Genomic DNA, 18,932 nt, shown 5'->3' on the forward strand with positions numbered 1-18,932 from the left:
AGTCGATTGTCCTAAAATACATGAAGTATTTCTACTGTGTAGATGAATATAGTCTATTGTTTCCCGTTATCAGCTTTTATGTGAGGGCGAGGCCGACTATAGAGATCTTTATCTAGTCTAATAAAAGATCCGTGACCTCAATGTTGCCGGGTATCCGGAGTGCTGAGAACCTTCAGGAACATTTACAGTTGTTGGCCTCATACAAGTTCCACGTGACCCCATTGTATCTTCATAACCTAAAGCCCTGGTTTTCTTAACTGTGGACCTTTTATAGATGTTGCAAAACTAAAACTCTCAGCATGGCCGGACAGCCAGCATGCTGGGAGTTGTAGTTTTGCAACAGCTGGAGGGCCACAGTTTGTAGACCACTAATGTAAAGTCTTGAGATTAACAGCAAATATCCTTTTTCTGCATTTTCGTTTTTCCTTCCTTGTCTTCTAAGAGCCATAACTCTTTTTTTATATTCCCATCTGACCCATATGAGGGGTTGTTTATTTATTTAATTTTTTTGCGAAACCAATTGTATTTTGGGATAACACCTTTTTTTATTTTCCCATAAAATGTACAGCGCAAACCCAAGGAAGAAAAAAAAATGATTTGTAGGGGGAAATTGAAAAGAAAACCGCAATTTGGCAACTTTTGGGGGGGGTTTCATTTTTACGCATAGCATTTTACGGTAAAAATGACAGGTTATCTCTTCTGTAGGTCAATGTGATTAAAACACCCAGTTTATGTTTTTTATCTGATTTTACAACTTAAAGAACATATTTATTTTTTTTTACATTTATTTTTTAAGATTTATGCCATTCATTGTACAGGATCACAGACATTCATTTTTAATAGTTTGGAGATTTCTGTACACAGCAATACTAAATGTTTTTTTTTTTTTTTATACTTAAATATTTGTTTTTTTTTTTATTCACCATTTTTTTGTGCCGAAAACGTCCCCCTCGGCTTATATACTCGAGTGATGGGGGGGGTGGGCTGGGCCGTCCATTGTCGCCCATCTATGCTGCAGGGACCGTCCGACTTCCACTGGGGAGGGTGAGCCGGTCCGGGCCATCCATCTTGACCAGAAGGCCCTTGACTATTGACGCCGCCATGGAGGGACGTCCATGCGCAGCAGACGTCAGGGGCATCCCTATGCGGCAGCATCAATGCAGCGTCACTAGTCTGGTGCCAGCCCGCAGCGGAGAAGAGGGCCTCTCAGTCAAGATGGATGGCCCGAACCGGCTCGCCTTCCCCACTAGAAGTCGGACGGTCCCTGCAGCGATGTTGGACGGCTGCTAGGGAAGGACCGACAGAGCTGCAACTGGGGAGGTGAGTAGAGAACTAGAGAGGGGGGGGTCTGGATAATGACAGGGGGTATGAGGGGGATCTGGATAATGATATGGGGGGCAAGGGGGATCTGTATGAGGGGGGGGGTCTGGATGATGATAGTTCGAGTCGGGATGATGGGTGGGGTAATTTATTTCCCACTATAGGCTTATACTAGAGTCAATATGTTTTCCTGGGCTTTTGGGGGTGAAATTAGGGGCCTCAGCTTATATTCAGAACGGCTAATACTAGAGTATATACGGTAATTAAATTTTTATTAGGGGTGGGGCTTGTGTGTTTAAAAAAAAAAAACACTTATCATTTTAAGTAACATTATTAAGTCCAATGCTAATACCATTGCATAGCATTACTCAGTGTTATTAGCAATCTACTGGTAGAGCCTGGCTGTGCAGGCTTTATCAGCAGATCGTAGCTGGGAACCAACCGGAGCAGGTGAGAAGAGGACCCCTGGCAGGCCGGTAAACCCATCGGACCCCCATACATGTTGCAGGGGTGCTGAACGATTAGGGACACCGGGGAAGATTTATTGCCTGTGCAGTTAAAAAGTTGCCCATAGCAACCAATCAGATTGTTTGTTTTTTTCCCCTAAAAAAAAAATCTGGTTGCTATGGGCAACTCCACCATTCTCCACTACACAGGTTTCAATGAATCTCCCCCACTGTCATTGCGGCTCTTAGCTGCTGTGATAGCGATTCATCTCAGCACTTAAAGGAAACCAATCAGCATATTTTAACATGCGCTTATATATGCTAAAATCATTATATGTCCCCCGGGGATGGTGAAGATACTATGTTATAAATCCGCCCGGTAAATAGTCCCCTGGGTGGGGACTTACACTTGCCAGCTCCGTTTGCTGCGGCCGTGGTCCAGCCCCGACAGCTTGAATGATGGCTCACGACACCGCTCTTCTCTGTCTGCATAGGTAGTAGAGCGGTGACGCGAGTCGCCATTCAAGCCTTTGGGCGGGACCATGGCCGCAGCAATCGGAGCTGGTACGTGTAAGTTCCTGCCCAGGGGACTACTGGCCGGGAGGTACGTTATAATTTAATATCTTTACCATCCCTGGTGGCACAAACGTCCCCCAGGGAGGGTGAGGATAATGATTTTAGCAGATATATAAAGCATTGCCAATCGTTATATATGCTAAAATATGCTGATCAGTTCCCATTAAGGGTTTAATGACTAAGAACGGTAAGATCGCAGTTCTCCATCACTGTAAGTGAACGGCAGCTGAGTCTATAAAGCGAGCGCAGCTCCTGCATAGTCGGACCGCGGCTTAGGACGTAAATGTACATCAAGTATCAGGATGTAAGTTTACGTCAACTGTCCTGAAGGGGTTAAGGCAGTATTTTCCAAACAGGGTGCCTCCAGCTGTTGCAAAACTACAACTCCCAGCAGTCCCCAAATGGCTTCCTGAAGGACAAATAAACACGTCCGGGGCCATGAAAGGGAGTGTGACACCACCGGAGGAGGACATGACGGCAGGGACATAATGGCGCCTTATTGTGAATGGACACATTGGGGGGAGATTTATGAAAACCGAAATAGTGCAGTTGCCCATAGCAACCAATCAGATCGTTGCTTTCATTTTAAAAGGGCCTCTGAAAAATGAGGCAATTTGGTTGCTATGGGCAACTGCACCACACTACAGGTTTGATAAATCTCACAATTGTGCTTCAGGGGAAGACTAGCGTTTCTCCAGGATATCTCTGAGAAAGCTGCACCTGGGAAAGCTGTGTGACAACCAATATGACTGTGTAGGCCAGTGTTTTCCAACTAGTGTGCCTCCAGCTGTTGTAAAACTACAGCATGCCCGGACAGCCAACAGACTTATCAAACCTGTGAAGAGTGTTGGTTGCCTATAGCAACCAATCAGATCGCTTCTTTCACTTTTAAAAGAGCCTCTGAAAAATGAATCAATTTGGTTGCTATGGGCAACTGCTCCACTCTTCCTCTACACAGGTTTGATAAATCTCCCCCATTGTGCTTCACGGAAAGACGATCGTTTCTCTGGGATATCCCAAATGCTGCATCTGGGAAAGTTGGGTGACAACCAATATGACCGTGTAGGCCAGTGTTTACCAACTAGTCTGCCTCACGCTGTTTCAAAACTACAACTCCCAGCATGCCCGGACAGCCAACGGATTTATCAAACCTAAGAGTTGTGCAGTTGCCCATAGCAACCAATCAGATTGCTTCTTTCACTTTTAAAAGAGCCTCTGAAAAAGGAGAGGCAATTTCAGTGGCGTTGCGACCCGGGTGCGGGGGGTGCGGCCCGCACCGGGTGACACCAACCTAATGGGGTGACACCAAGACGCTCCGTAGCCGCACCCCCCCCCCCCCAGCTACACAGACACCACCTCCCCCATCTGTGCCCGACCGGCCTCCCATCCGTCAGCACAACCCCCAACCCAACCCCCCCCCCCCCCCGCGCTGTGTGTGCCCGTCCATCAGCAACCCCCCTCTTTCTCCTGCACTGTGCGCCCGTCCATCATCACACCCCCCTCACCTTCTCCAGCATTGTGCCCGGCCTCCGCTCCCACGTCTGCGCCGGCCTGACGTCACACCGTATGGCCGCGCAGGAGGACGTCAGTTACGTCACTCGCACGGCGCCCGGTGAGAAGGAGCGCTGCGCTGGATGGGTGAGTGTGTGTGTCTGTCTCTATCTATGTTTGTGTGTGTGAGACTCTGTGTGTGTGTGACTGTGTGCATGTGTGTGTGACTGTGTGCATGACTGTGTGTGTGTGTGTCTCTCTGACTGTGTGTTTGTGTGTGTGTCTCTCTGTGTTGTATGTGTTTTTTGTGTGTGTGTGTGTGTGGGGGGGGGTATAACCAGCGATCTATTGTGGGGAGACTTTGACCCATTGTGGGGAACCTGCGGCCTAATGTGGGGAAACTACTACCAAGTGTGGGGAGTCTGTGCTACCTAATGTGGGGAAATTGCTACCTAATGTGGGGTAACTGGTACCTACCTAATGTGGGGGAACTGGTACCAAATGTGGGGAATCTATGCTGCCTAATGTGGGGAATAGATGCTACCTAATGTGGGGAAACTGCGACCTACCTAATGTGGGGAATCTATGCTGCCTAATGTGGGGAATAGATGCTACCTAATGTGGGGAAACTGCGACCTACCTAATGTGGGGGAACTGCTGCCTACCTAATGCTCCCCCCCTGGCAGTAGCACCCTCATCGTCCACCAGCAACACCCCCCCCCCCCAGCAGCACCTCCATCAGCAGATCCTGATGGTGGATGATGGCGGTGCTCCTGCCAGGAGGATGATCCTGCCGATGGATGATGGGGATGATACTGCCAGGGGGGATGGCTAGTAGCACCCTCATCATCCTCCAGCAACACCCCCCGAGTAGTAGCACCCCCATCATCCACTAGCAACACCACCAATACCCCCCTCCCGTCGTAATAGCATCAGCTAACGGATGTTGAGGGGTGTTACTGCGGTTGTGGTATTATATTCAGAGGGTGCACTGTATGGCAACGTTATATTCAGAGGGCGCAGTTTGTGGTAGTATTATATTCAGAGGACGCAGTTTGTGGTAGTATTATATTCAGAGGGTGCAGTTTGTGGTAGTATTATATTCAGAGGACGCAGTTTGTGGTAGTATTATATTCAGAGGACGCAGTTTGTGGTAGTATTATATTCAGAGGACGCAGTTTGTGGTAGTATTATATTCAGAGGACGCAGTTTGTGGTAGTATTATATTCAGAGGACGCAGTTTGTGGTAGTATTATATTCAGAGGGCGCAGTTTGTGGTAGTATTATATTCAGAGGGCGCAGTTTGTGGTAGTATTATATTCAGAGGGCGCAGTTTGTGGTAGTATTATTAGAGATGAGCGAACTTACAGTAAATTCGATTCGTCACAAACTTCTCGGCTCGGCAGTTGATGACTTATCCTCCGTAAATTAGTTCAGCCTTCAGGTGCTCCGGTGGGCTGGAAAAGGTGGATACATTCCTAGGAAAGAGTCTCCTAGGACTGTATCCACCTTTTCCAGCCCACGGGAGCACCTGAAAGCTGAACTAATTTATGCAGGAAAAGATATCAACTGCCGAGCAGAGAAGTTTGTGACGAGTTGAATTTACTGTAGTTTGCTCATCTCTAATTATTATATTCAGAAGGCGCAGTGGGTGGTAGTATTATATTCAGAGGGTACAGTATGTGGCGGTATTATATTCAGGGGTACAGTATGTGGCAAATTTATATTCAGGGGTACAGTATGTGACAGATTTATATTCAGAGGTACAGTATGTGGCAGATTTATATTCAGAGGGTACAGTATGTGGCAGATTTATATTCAGAGGGTACAGTATGTGGCAGATTTATATTCAGAGGGTACAGTATGTGGCAGATTTATATTCAGAGGGCGCAGTATGTGGTAGTATTATATTCAGTGGGTACAGTGTGTGGCGGTATTATATTCAGGGGTACAGTATGTGGCAGATTTATATTCAGAGGGTACAGTATGTGTTGGTATTATATTCAGAATGTACAGTGTGTGGTAGTATTATATTCAGAGGGTACAGTGTATGGAAGGTTTATAATCAAAGAGTATAGTGTATAGTAGTATTATATTTAGAGGATACAGTGTCTGTCAGGTTTATAATAATACTTGTTTTCATATAGAGGATGAGAATGCGCTGACATAGTGAGGAGACGTCTGGGCGTCACATTCTGCAGAGAGAAGTTTTAGCTGGAACAAGTCCTGCCGGTATGTACCATCTGAATTAGATAAGGGAAGACTTTAGAGAAGACGTCACCTGTAGTCACTGATATCATTGTGTATTCTCCTCACTATAGAGAAGACGTCACCTGTAATCACTGATATCATTGTGTATTCTCCTCACTATAGAGAAGACGTCACCTGTAGTGACTGATATCATTGTGTATTCTCCTCACTATAGAGAAGACGTCACCTGTAATCACTGATATCATTGAACATTCTCCTCACTATAGAGAAGACGTCACCTGTAGTGACTGATATCATTGTGTATTCTCCTCACTATAGAGAAGACGTCACCTGTAGTCACTGATATCATTGTGTATTCTCCTCACTATAGAGAAGACGTCACCTGTAATCACTGATATCATTGAACATTCTCCTCACTATAGAGAAGACGTCACCTGTAGTCACTGATATTGTGTATTCTCCTCACTATAGAGAAGACGTCACCTGTAGTCACTGATGTCATTGTGTATTCTCCTCACTATAGAGAAGACGTCACCTGTAGTCAGATATCATTGTGTATTCTCCTCACTATAGAGATGTCACCTGTAGTCACTGATACCATTGTACATTCTCCTCTCTACATCAGAGCTGTAGTCACTTGTCAGTTCTACAGTTAGGTCAGTGAAACTACAACTCCCAGCATAACCTCACCACTGCTCAAAGGGGTACTCTACTGGAAAACATTTTTTTTAATCAGCTGGTGCTACAAAGTTAAACAGATTTGTAAATTACTTCTATTTAAAAATCTTAATCCTTCCAGTACTTATTAGCTGCTGTATAAGCGATTCACAGTAAGTTATTTTCCTTTTTAATTTATTTTCTGCCTGACCACAGTGCTCTGTGCTGACACCTCTGTCCATGTCAAGAACTGTCCATAGTAGGAGCAAATCCCCATAGCAAACCTATCCTGCTCTGGACAGTTCCTGACATGGACAGAGGTGTCAGCAAATAGCACTGTGGTCAGACTGGAAAGAACTACACAACTTCCTGTGGAGCATACACCAGCTTATAAGTACTGTAAGTATTAAGATTTTAAATAGAAGTAATTTAAAAATCTGTTTAACTTTCTGGCACCAGTTGATATAAAAGTAAATGTTTTCCAGTGGAGTACCCCTTTAAGTAATTCTGGGAGCTGTATATTTCAATGGTGAAAACTTCTTTAACACTTTCCCATTCTGTGGCAACTGGTATATCTGATTATTATACTGGAATTTCTCACAATGCGCTACAACAGTGGTGTCTGTCACAACAGGCTAAAAACTTACTGAGGGGGGGTGGGGAGGTATGGGGGTGACGCCATTTTCTACCGCACCGGGTGACACCAACCCTAGCAACGCCACTGGGCAATTTGGTTGCTATGGGTAACTGCACCACTCTTCCTCTACACAGGTTTGATAAATCTCCCCCATTTTGCTTCAGGGAAAGACTGGCATTTCTCCAGGATATCCCTGAGAGCTGCATGTGGGAAAGTTGGATGACAACCAATATGACCGTCTAGGCCAGTGGTCTCCAACCTGCGGACCTCCAGATGTTGCAAAACTACAATTCCCAGCATGCCCGGACAGCCAACGGCTGTCCGGGCATGCTGGGAGTTATAGTTTTGCAACATCTGGAGGTCCGCAGGTTGGAGACCACTGGTCTAGGCCAGTGTTTTCCAACCAGTGTGCCTTCAGTTGTAAAACTACAACTCCCAGCATGCGTTGGCTGTCCGGGCACGCTGGGAGTTGTAGTTTTACAACACCTGAAGGCACACTGTTTGGAAAACACAGGGTAAAGGGATTTTTAGGGAGCCTCTGGCCATAAGCAAATTCCATAAGGGCCCTTCATGGCTGACATATGAGAACCAGAGAGAAGAAATATGTGAGGAAGAATGAGAGGCCAGCTGCTTGGGGGGGGGGGGGGGGGGTGCAACGTGGTCGTCACTCATAGGGAAATTACCTCCGGGTCAGTAATTCCTGCAGGATGGGTCATTTTCAATATGGAGGCAAATATTGGCCGTCTGCAACGTAAAATGTAATTCTGAGGAGTCCGGTAAGACAGGTCGCAGCTCCACCTGTCCTGTCAGATTCCAGATGGTTCTATTCCTTGAGAACCTGAAGTGGTTTGGCAAGATTTAAGTAATTTCACCTTTATAATCCTAAAATGCGGCACTTAAGGGTATGTTCACACGGGCGCATTTTTCTGCAGATTTGCTTCTACAGATTTTGCTGCCCATTGACTTCAATGGGCACAAAAATCTGCTGACTCAAATCTGCAGAAAATACGCACGTGTGAACGTACCCTAAAGAGGTACTCCAGCGAAAGTTAACTTCCACAGGATCGGGGATAAGTAGCTCATACCTGGGGGGGGGGGGGGGGGGGTCTGACTGCTGAATAAGCTTCCTGCCATTTTTAAAACGGGACCCTGGCTTTCTCACCTGACGAGCTCCATTAAAGGGGTACGCCGGTGGAAAACTGGTGCCAGAAAGCTAAACAGATTTGTAAATGACTTCTATTACTAAATTACTTCTATAATAAAAAATCTCAATCCTTCCAGTACGTTTTAGGGGCTTGTATACTACAGAGGAAATGCTTTTCTTTTTGGATCTCTCTTCTGTCACGACCACAGTGCTCTCTGCTGTCCATTTTAGGAACTGTCCAGAGCAGGAGAAAATCCCCATAGCAAACATATGATGCTCTGAACAGTTCCTAAAATGGACAGAGGTGTCAGCAGAGAGCACTGTGACAGAAGAGAAATCCAAAAAGAAAAGCATTTCCTCTGTGGTATACAGCCCCTAAAAAGTACTGGAAGGATTAAGATTTTTTTAATAGAACTAATTTACAAATCTGTTTAGCTTTCTAGCACCAGTTGATATAAAAAAAAAAAAAAGTTTTTCCATGGGGGGTACCCATTTAATTACTAGGGGAGCACCAATGATGCCCGAGAGCTGTACTCGTTTTTTTGGGCGTTCCCACAGAAATGAATGCTGCAGACGGCACGTGCTCCTCACTGAGCGCCGTGTCCTGTCCCGAAGATAACAAGGGGGCCCCAGCAGTCTAAACACCCCCACCCCCCCCCCCCCCCCCCCCCCGCTCCAATCAGCTACTTATCCCCTATTCTGTGGATAGAATGTAAATTCATTTTTGCCAGAGTCCTCCTTTAAGCCTTTGGCTGACAGTGTTCCGTTGTTTTCTGCACAATGGAGGCATTTACAATAGATTTTATCTGAGGGGAACGATCATCACGCATGCAGTTATTTTCCCGCCACGATGTCCCGTCACTGTATAACGCCCGTAATGAATTACGGGCATATACGGGTGCAAACGGGCAGTTACAAAACCCCATAGGCTGCAATGCGATTTAGTCACGGCCGTCAGGGGTTATGCAGCTGTAGTGACGGAACATGTGACGGAAGTTTGTAAACGGAGAAATTCATAGTGTGAAAGGAGCCGAAGGAAAAAATAAATAAAAAAGGATCGCGGCCCACATTTACTAGGCCTCGTGCGCCAGAATTATGGCTCCACATGTTCAAACAAAAACAAACGACAGGACACTTTTATTTTGTCACATGACGTACGTGTGCCGGACAATAGGTGACGAAGTTCAGTTTTATGTCCAAATTTAGTCGTTTTGAGATCCGTAGATTCTATAGGTTATGTTTGGTAACTGCAAACGGAGCCGAAAGTGTTGTCATAAACCACCATTTCCTGTTACTACAGCAGCGCCAGTGTGTTCTCTTGCTCAATAGTAGGGTCTGTGCTAAACGGAAGCGCAATCTGTTCCAAGGCCTGTCATGGCTGATCTATAGCACTGGCAGAGGAACCATAGGGACCCCTATTGCTTGCTGGGTGACTTATAGTTACACAGTAAAACTGTGGACCTCCAGCTGTTGCAAAACTACAACTCCCAGCATGCCCGGACAGCCGTTGGCTGTCCGGACATGCTGGGAGTTGTAGTTTTGCAACAGCTGGAGGCCCACAGTTTTGAGACCACTGCAGTAAAATCTCCATCTGTCGGTGCGGGTTGTCCCTACTGTGACACAGAGATTCATTGTAGAAGGGAGCAGTGGGCTCCACTCATTCCTCTATGGCCCCTGTGTTCCACATGTGCACAAGATATGCAGTATAGCCTTGGGTGGTCTATGAGCCCTGAACAACTACAGGAGCCGGAAGATAAACTTCCAAGTGTTCTTGGCATCATCCTACTGAACTAAAGGATATTTCCACCAACACCTACTGTATAAAAATGTATCATATCCTGTACATACATTACATTACTTATCATGTACTGATCCTGAGTTATATCCTGTATTATACTCCAGAGCTGTACTCACTATTCTGCTGGTGAGGTCACTGTATACATACATTACATTACTTATCCTGTACTGATCCTGAGTTATATCCTGTATTATACTCCAGAGCTGTACTCACTAATCTGCTGGTGAGGTCACTGTGTACATACATTACATTACTTATCCTGTACTGATCCTGAGTTATATCCTGTATTATACTCCAGAGCTGTACTCACTATTCTGCTGGTGAGGTCACTGTATACATACATTACATTACTTATCCTGTACTGATCCTGAGTTATATCCTGTATTATACTCCAGAGCTGTACTCACTATTCTGCTGGTGAGGTCACTGTGTACATACATTACATTACTTATCCTGTACTGATCCTGAGTTATATATCAGACAGGAGGCTCATATCTTATGCATTAATCTTTCTTTATTAATGCCCATAGCAGAATATTCACTATTCAATTAAATGTAATGGAGAAAAAACTTCAAAACTACAACTCCCAGCAGTCCTTAGGGCACAATAGCCACTCCTATCCCTGTAGCCCCTATATAAGGACTGCCCCTTCATCTAACTTCCTCTTTCTTTCTGCTCATAGCAGCATACAGATAAGTGTTCCTTATAGTGTCTTATTATTATAGTTTATTCTTACTTGTATATATATATATATATATATATTGGTTCAGCGTATGTTGGTAACTAATATGCTGGTTCACTTTTGATTATAGGTTATATATATGTATATATATTCCTGCCTATAGCTTGCCCGCTCTTTCCCCTTCATTCCTACTTCTTTTACCGGATAGTTCCGGTGCCATACTTTCTACTCCCCTCTGGTTCTCTTCCCGTTTTTTCCCCTTCTTTCCTTCAGTGGTCGCCATCTTACCTGGCGCCGACATTTTATGTGCTTCTCCTTCATCCTCTTTTCGCGGGCGAGGGGCGTGTCCTTCAACGCAGACCGCTCTCTCTCCACGGCCTGCGCTTGAAGAGTGGGCGTGCCTTTGCATTTAGTCATTGGAGGGCGCTCCTGCGTCCTCCAATCATAGCCCTAGGGACGTAGTCTCTTGAGACTTCGTCCCTGAGAGCAGAGGCTCTCGATATCCCCTCCCAGCGCAGCGCCAGTACAGCGCTAGCGGTGTGGAGGACGGAGCCTGTAATCTGCTATCAGGTCATTACTTCAGTTAGTTCTTGCTATTAGGTTTGTGGGAGACAGAATGTATTCTGTATCCCCTGATTAGATAACCTTGTTTTATACTTACCACATAGTTCTATATATTTTAGTCTGAATAGCTACATCATGGCTGAGGAGCCCACATCTGCTCCCCCTAGAGGGGATGGTTTTTCTCTAGACTCTGCACAGTTTATGACTGCCAACCAAATCCAGGACCTTATTAATAAATCGGTACAAGCGGCCCTAGCTTCTGCCATTGTACCTTCTGGGTCTCAATCCTCAACCCACATGATGTCAGCCCCACCACCTCAGGGCGGTGAACCGCCACTCAAAAAAGGCAAAGCTTCCCAGAAAAGGAAGCATGTCTTGGCGGCATCCGACTCCCCGACAGGGGAAGAAAATAAAATGTTCCAGGCAGCTCCTACCCCGACCTGCCAACCCCAACATCCCTCAGACTCGACTCGACCCCTGGGGAGTTAAAAGGGAGGAGGCAAAGGTCCGCTAGACGGTCCAAACCCAATTCGTTCATAGATTCCTCAGATGAGGATTCGTCTGCTCATTCAGATGAAGCTGACGATGATGAGTCTGAAGCAATGGACGAGGATGTTGGGGACACTGCGTTTGATACCAACGCCAACCCTGTTACGCAGGACGAGATCATCCTAGACGCCCTAGGTGAACCGTTCTTTCACCCTGACGCGATCTCCCACCCGCGATCTGGTGACTGGACCCCACTTCTCCACGTATCGCAATACGTGGAATTTTGGACACGTAAGTCTTTGGACAAGACGAGCCGCAATAAATTAAGGGCAGAGTGCCCCAGACCCTTTGTACCACATAAAGTGGTTAATACCCCGGAGGTGGACCCGGTCCTATCAAAATACCTCATGAAATCGGGTAAATTCCCCAAAAAAGCGGATTGAACGCTCCTTTCGGACCATCCAGGAACGTATTCTGGACTTTATTGGTCCCCTCACAAAAATTCTAAACCTGTCTGAGCAGGCGGCAGCGACGGACCAACCTGTTGATCTCCGTCAACTCCGCGGCTGGGCCCAAAGGGCTATTTGCCTAGCGGGCAGTGCCAACACCACCTGCTCAATAGAGAGACGGCGCTCTATCCTTATGCGCCTTGATCCACAATTGTCCCATTTAGCTGAGACTGAGCCTGGTCCTTCGGCGGAGGGGATGCTTTTTGGCGATAGTTTAGTGAAAGACATAAACAAATTTGTCGGGCTTTTTACTAGCTTAGATAAGGCCCAGTCGTCCCTAAAAAAGTCTGGGACCAATAAAATTTTTCCCCGGGCCGGCAGAGGTAAAGGCCGATCTGCCGGCCGCGCTCCTACCTATCGGCCACATGGCAGACAATCTGCTCAGTCACAATACCATCAGGCTCCTACACCATGCCAGTGGCACAGACGGCGCCATTTTTCCCACCCCGTGGCAGACCCTGGCGCGGACATGGTGGACGTGGTTACCCCAGATCCAGACCCCATACCGGTGAGTACACTCTATAGTCCACACTCTCGTATACCAGTGGGGGGACGTCTGAGGTATTTTACCCACGCTTGGTCTGCGATTACGGCAGACGCGTGGATCCTAAATACGATAGCGGGGTTCGTCATCGAACTCCAATCCTTGCCGACGATGTGCATGATGCCAACCCCTATCAGGTTCTCGAACCAAAATGTTGCTCTAATAGACAACGAAATAAGGGATCTCCTGGCCAAACAGGCAATCCGGGAGGTATTCCACTCCTCTCCAGGTTTTGTGAGCAACCTCTTCTTAGTAAAGAAAAAAGGGGGCGGTTAACGTCCAGTGATAAACCTTCGGGACCTCAACCAACATGTCACTTATCGACATTTCAAAATGGAGGGGATTCATTTCCTTCGGGATCTCCTTCATTCCGGGGATTGGCTCGTGAAGGTGGATTTAAAGGACGCCTATCTCACCGTCCCTATACACCCAGAGTCTCAACCCTTTGTCCGTTTTCTCTGGAAAGACCGAATGTGGCAGTTTACTTGCCTCCCGTTCGGCCTATCCTCCGCCCCATGGTGTTTCACCAAACTCATGAAACCAGTGGTGGCGTCCTTGAGGAGCAGAGGGGTACCTCTGATCATTTATCTAGACGACCTCCTTATCATGGCCAGCTCCAAAGCACTGGCATCTCTCCACATGGAGTGGACGTTATCGCTATTGCACGACCTAGGGTTCATAGTCAACCGAGAAAAATCGGTTCTAACCCCGGCCCAAGAGATGGAGTTTCTGGGTTTTTTGGTAGACACCAATCATGCCGTCCTCCGTCTTCCCAAGGCCAAACTAGCCCTGATTCGCAAAGAAATCAGGGCGATCTTGCGCAAGGGTTGCTTATCCTTACGGGTCCTGGAGCGCCTAGTGGGTCTTCTGGCAGCCTCCATCCAGGCTATATTTCCAGCCCCATTGCACTACAGAGCCCTTCAGAGGCTCAAGATCATGCACCTGCGGCAGGGCCTCAGATATGCAGACGAGGTTCCCCTCCGTCAGGAGGCCACCGAAGAGTTGCACTGGTGGCTTTGTCATGCCGTCGAATGGAACGGCAAGACCATTTTCAACTCCAGCCCAGATGTCATCATAGAGTCGGACGCGAGTCGTCAGGGCTGGGGAGCCCGTTGTGGAGCGGATTCCACAGGAGGGACATGGTCCGTCTCGGAAACTTCCCTACATATCAATGCCTTGGAACTTCTAGCGGCGTTCTTTGCCGTCAGGAGTTTTCTTCCACATGCGTCCAATTGCTGTGTATTACTACGCATGGACAACGTAGCGGCGGTTCAGTACGTCAACCGCTTGGGGGGCACCAGGTCCAGAATCCTTGCGGATCTCGCGAAAGATTTTTGGCACTTCTGCCTAGCCCGCGACATTGTTCCGATAGCAGAGTATATCCCAGGGGTCTCCAATTCGGTAGCCGATTGGAATTCCCGCTACCTCCTCGATTCCAGCGATTGGCGTTTGAATCGGTCCGTTTTTCTGCGGTTGAGACAGCTTTGGGGTCCGTTATGCGTGGACCTCTTCGCTTCTCGCCTCAACCATCAACTAGCATGTTTTTTCAGCTGGAGGCCAGATCCGGAAGCGTCTGCGGTAGACGCTCTCCGCCAACCTTGGCCGGAGGGAATACATTATGCGTTTCCCTCGTTCCAGTTAATATCCCGGGTTCTCCTACATACTGCGAACCTGAGGGCGACGGTTGTGCTGATCACACCCTGGTGGCCGACACAGCCGTGGTTTCCTCTCCTCCTGGGGATGACCGTGGATTACCCCAGGCTTCTCCCACACTTCCCGCAACTCCTCACCAATCCGACCAAGGGTCTCCACCCGCTAGTAGTGGAGGGGAACCTAACTCTCCTAGCGTGGTTGGTTTCGGGGTCCCGGACGAGGATAACGACCTTTCAAGATCGGCTAGGGATCTCCTCGCCTTGGCCTGGGCCCCCGGGACTAGATCGGCATATCGATCAGCCTGGAGACTCTGGGTTCGTTGGTGTGATCAACGGCAGGTTGATCCCGTACATGCACCTGTGTCGGTAGTGGTCAACTATTTGGCAGATTCTTTTGAATCTGGCAAATCTTTTAGTTCCATCAATGTGTACCGGTCGGCTATTTCAGCTTATCATTGCCCAGTGGACTCTTTGCCGGTTGGCAAACATCCGCTTGTCTGTAGGCTCTTGCGCGGCATTAAATTTAAGCGTCCCCCGCGGCCTCGATACCAGGCGACCTGGGATGTTTCCAGGTTGCTTGATATGTTCTCTACGTGGGAAGACAATAGCAATCTCCCATTGAAACTGTTATCATATAAACTAACTGTCCTCTTATGCTTGGTTTCTATCAAGCGTGTCTCGGACGTGAGGGCATTGGACATCTCTAGGCGACAATTCTCGCCTCAGGGGGTCAAGTTTGCTGTGGTCCGTAGAACCAAGACGGGTATCCAATCGGTTTTTTACCCATTTTTCCCTGCGCATCCACGGATTTGCGTTGTCCGTTGCCTGCAGGCATACGAATCGCGGACTGCCGATTTGCGATCTACGGATTCCTCTCAACTTCTGGTTTCTTACGTCAAACCTCATCATCCGGTCACTTCCGCTACTTTAGCACGCTGGGTAAGTTCTGCCATGGAGATGGCGGGCATAGACATATCCCTGTTTGGAGCTCATTCATCCAGGGGTGCTATGGCTACTAAGGTGGTCACCTCAGGGGGTTCCCTTTCTGATCTATTAATGGCAGCCGACTGGTCTTCCGAAACCACTTTTCGTCATTTCTACTTCAGACCGGAGGAACATGTCTCCATGTCTGTTTTATAGGACTTGTCAGGTTATGTTGTCGCATGTAACTTAGCTAGTTTTGTTAGCTTTGAACTTGCATAAGATATGAGCCTCCTGTCTGATATATAAATAGAGATTTTCCTAGCTTGTGACGGAAAATATAAGTTATATGAAGACAGGAGGCGAGTATCTTCCCTCCCTACCCACCCTATTACGTGTCTTTTGTTCTATTCTCAGGTTACTGAACGAAGATGGTGGATCCAGGTTGGCGGTTGACATGTTCGAACTAATGTTCGGGTTCCTCGGTCCCCGTTGGGACGACATCTGTTTCCAGAATTTAGAGTCCTTCGGCTCCCGTTGGAGCCAGGCTGCGCCCTGAGGTCCTAAGGGTCTAGGGCCGGTTGGAAGACGATTCCGGTTACTGTGCAGCAGGCGAAGGAGATTACCGATCGCTGTTGGTGTCCGGTGTACGGATGACCTGTTGGTCCAAGTCGTTTTTCATTATCTAGGGTCTCCGTTGAGACGCAGTTGGAGTTTGCCGGTGGATCTTCGACACCCAAGATATCGGGCCGGCTGGCTGCGACGTCGGAAGATTGCGGTGCTAATCGGTTGTCATCTCTAGTTCCAGTGCGGCGGTGTTTCGCATGAAGAAAGAGGAAGTTAGATGAAGGGGCAGTCCTTATATAGGGGCTACAGGGATAGGAGTGGCTATTGTGCCCCAAGGACTGCTGGGAGTTGTAGTTTTGAAGTTTTTTCTCCATTACATTTAATTGAATAGTGAATATTCTGCTATGGGCATTAATAAAGAAAGATTAATGCATAAGATACTCGCCTCCTGTCTTCATATAACTTATATTTTCCGTCACAAGCTAGGAAAATCTCTATTTATATCCTGTATTATACTCCAGAGCTGCACTCACTATTCTGCTGGTGGGGTCACTGTGTACATTTTGGTGATTACTTTCCCTGATCTTCTCCTTTATAGACTGAGCTGTGTCCAGAGGGGGAAGTGTCACAACCGTAAATAACAGGCTGTCCCTCTGGTTAAACAGTAAGTGGTTTTGGCAGGCGGCTGAGCTGGTTGCTTCTATTGTTCCTCTGCAGCAGACCCTCTCCTGTGGGAAGTCAGGCCTATTCAGGTTTATACTTAGACATACAACAGCTGTGGCGCTCGCTCTCTGAGAAGTGACATTTTCTGGGTTGGGGGTGGAGGGGGAGTCATCTTACTATTTGCAGGCACAAGCTGGTAAAACTATTTTTGCTTTCAGCAATACCCTTCAGGGGAACTCCACAGTGACACCGCTGGACACATTGGGAATAACAGCACAGTGACACCGCTGGACACATTGGGAATAACAGCACAGTGACACCGCTGGACACATTGGGAATAACAGCACAGTGACACCGCTGGACACATTGGGAATAACAGCACAGTGACACCGCTGGACACATTGGGAATAACAGCACAGTGACACCGCTGGACATACTTGGAAAAGCAAATGGTGCAAAACAAAAAAGTTTGACAAAAAAAATAAGGATTATCTTTTCTTTACAAATTAACTCTTAAAATTCATGAATTATAAAATTTAAAGCAATTGTCCACCTATATGTAGCAGCATATTAGCTTTAAGGGGTCTGTGAATTAAAGAGGTATCCCCATCTCAGTGATATCTGATAAGAGTTCCACTTCGGGGACTTCTATACTGCATAAGGGTGCGTTCCCACAGGGCGTATACGCAGCGTATTTGACGCTGCGCAAAATGTATGGCAGCAGCGGGAAATACGCTGCGTATCCCTTGCTCACTATACACACAGGGCTTTCCGGCGGCAGCCCTATGCGTCTAGTGAGTTTTGGAGGCGGGGCCGTGTGCCGGCGTATCTGTGACGCGCGGCTCCGCCTCCAAAACTCACTACACACATAGGGCTGCCGCCGGAAAGCCCTGTGTGTATAGTGAGCAAGGGATACGCAGCGTATTTCCCGCTGCTGCCATACATTTTGCGCAGCGTCAAATACGCTGCGTATACGCCCTGTGGGAACGCACCCTTACTGTGTTTCTCAACAAACATGCTTCCAACTGTTTCAAAACTACAACTCCCAGCATGCCCGAACAGCTCGGCTGAGCATGCACGTGTTCTGAATGGAAAGAATGGGGGTAAGCAACTGCCCGATTATCCAAAGAATCAAAAGGATCAGCAGCTGGAAGCCAACATTCCCAATCCTTATTGGGATTCGGGAGACCACCATAATATACATTAGATCAGTATTTCCTGACCAGCGTGCCTCCCCCTCGCTGTCCAGGCATGCTGGGAGTTGTAGTTTTTGCAACAGTTAAAGGTCCACAGATCCGTGACTTAGGCCCTAGACCAGTGTTTTCCCAACCAGGTTAACTCCAACTGTTGCAAAACTACAACTCCCAGCATGCCCGGACAGCCAACAGCTGTCTGGGCATGCTGGGAGGTGTAGTTTTGCAACAGCTGGAGGCACAAAGGTCTACAATTTGGAGCCCTAGACCAGTGTTTACCAACCAAAGTGACTCCAACTGTTGCAAAACTACAACTCCCAGCATGCCCAGAAAGTTAAAGCTTTACAATTTGGAGACCTAGACCAGTGTTTACCAACCAGGGTGCCTCCAGCTGTTCCAAAACTACAACTCCCAGCATGCACGGACAGCCTTCGGCTGTCCGGGCATGCTGGGAGTTGTAGTTTTGCAACAGCTGGAGGGCCACAGTTTGGAGACGACTGCCTTAGATGGACAGCAGGTTTGGCTGACGTGTCTAGAATGAGCTTTATTCTGTTACAATGTAGCAGTGCAGGGAACATTAAAGTAGTTCACAGACACGACGGCTGATTCACTCATATTAGAAGGAAAAGCCATAAAGGTTCCACCATTAGAAAAGGGCTGGAGTAGGCGCTCCCCGCACATTATGATGGGCGCCCCCTTTAATTTAGGCTCCAGCATGCAGATAATGAGGGAGAGGCGTGCGGCCGCTGCAGGGTGACTCCGATGACTTTGTGCGGCGCTGGCACCGCTCTTAATAGGGGATGATGATCGTAACAAGCGCGTTACTAATAAACTAAGCCGCAGTAAATCTTACAATTACAGTCGTAA

At 47.5% G+C, this 18,932-nt stretch overlaps 1 long non-coding RNA gene across 1 annotated transcript; it reads left to right on the forward strand.

Moving 5' to 3' along the window:
• The first annotated feature begins 3,791 nt into the window (after positions 1-3,791).
• On the forward strand, positions 3,792-17,431 carry LOC130284725 (uncharacterized). Its single transcript, XR_008847127.1, has 3 exons — positions 3,792-3,980; positions 5,981-6,065; positions 17,091-17,431. It is a non-coding gene; the product is annotated as an uncharacterized LOC130284725 (long non-coding RNA).
• The last annotated feature ends 1,501 nt before the right edge of the window (positions 17,432-18,932 follow it).

Source organism: Hyla sarda, chromosome 8 (genome assembly GCF_029499605.1).
Source record: "Hyla sarda isolate aHylSar1 chromosome 8, aHylSar1.hap1, whole genome shotgun sequence".
NCBI lineage: Eukaryota > Metazoa > Chordata > Amphibia > Anura > Hylidae > Hyla > Hyla sarda.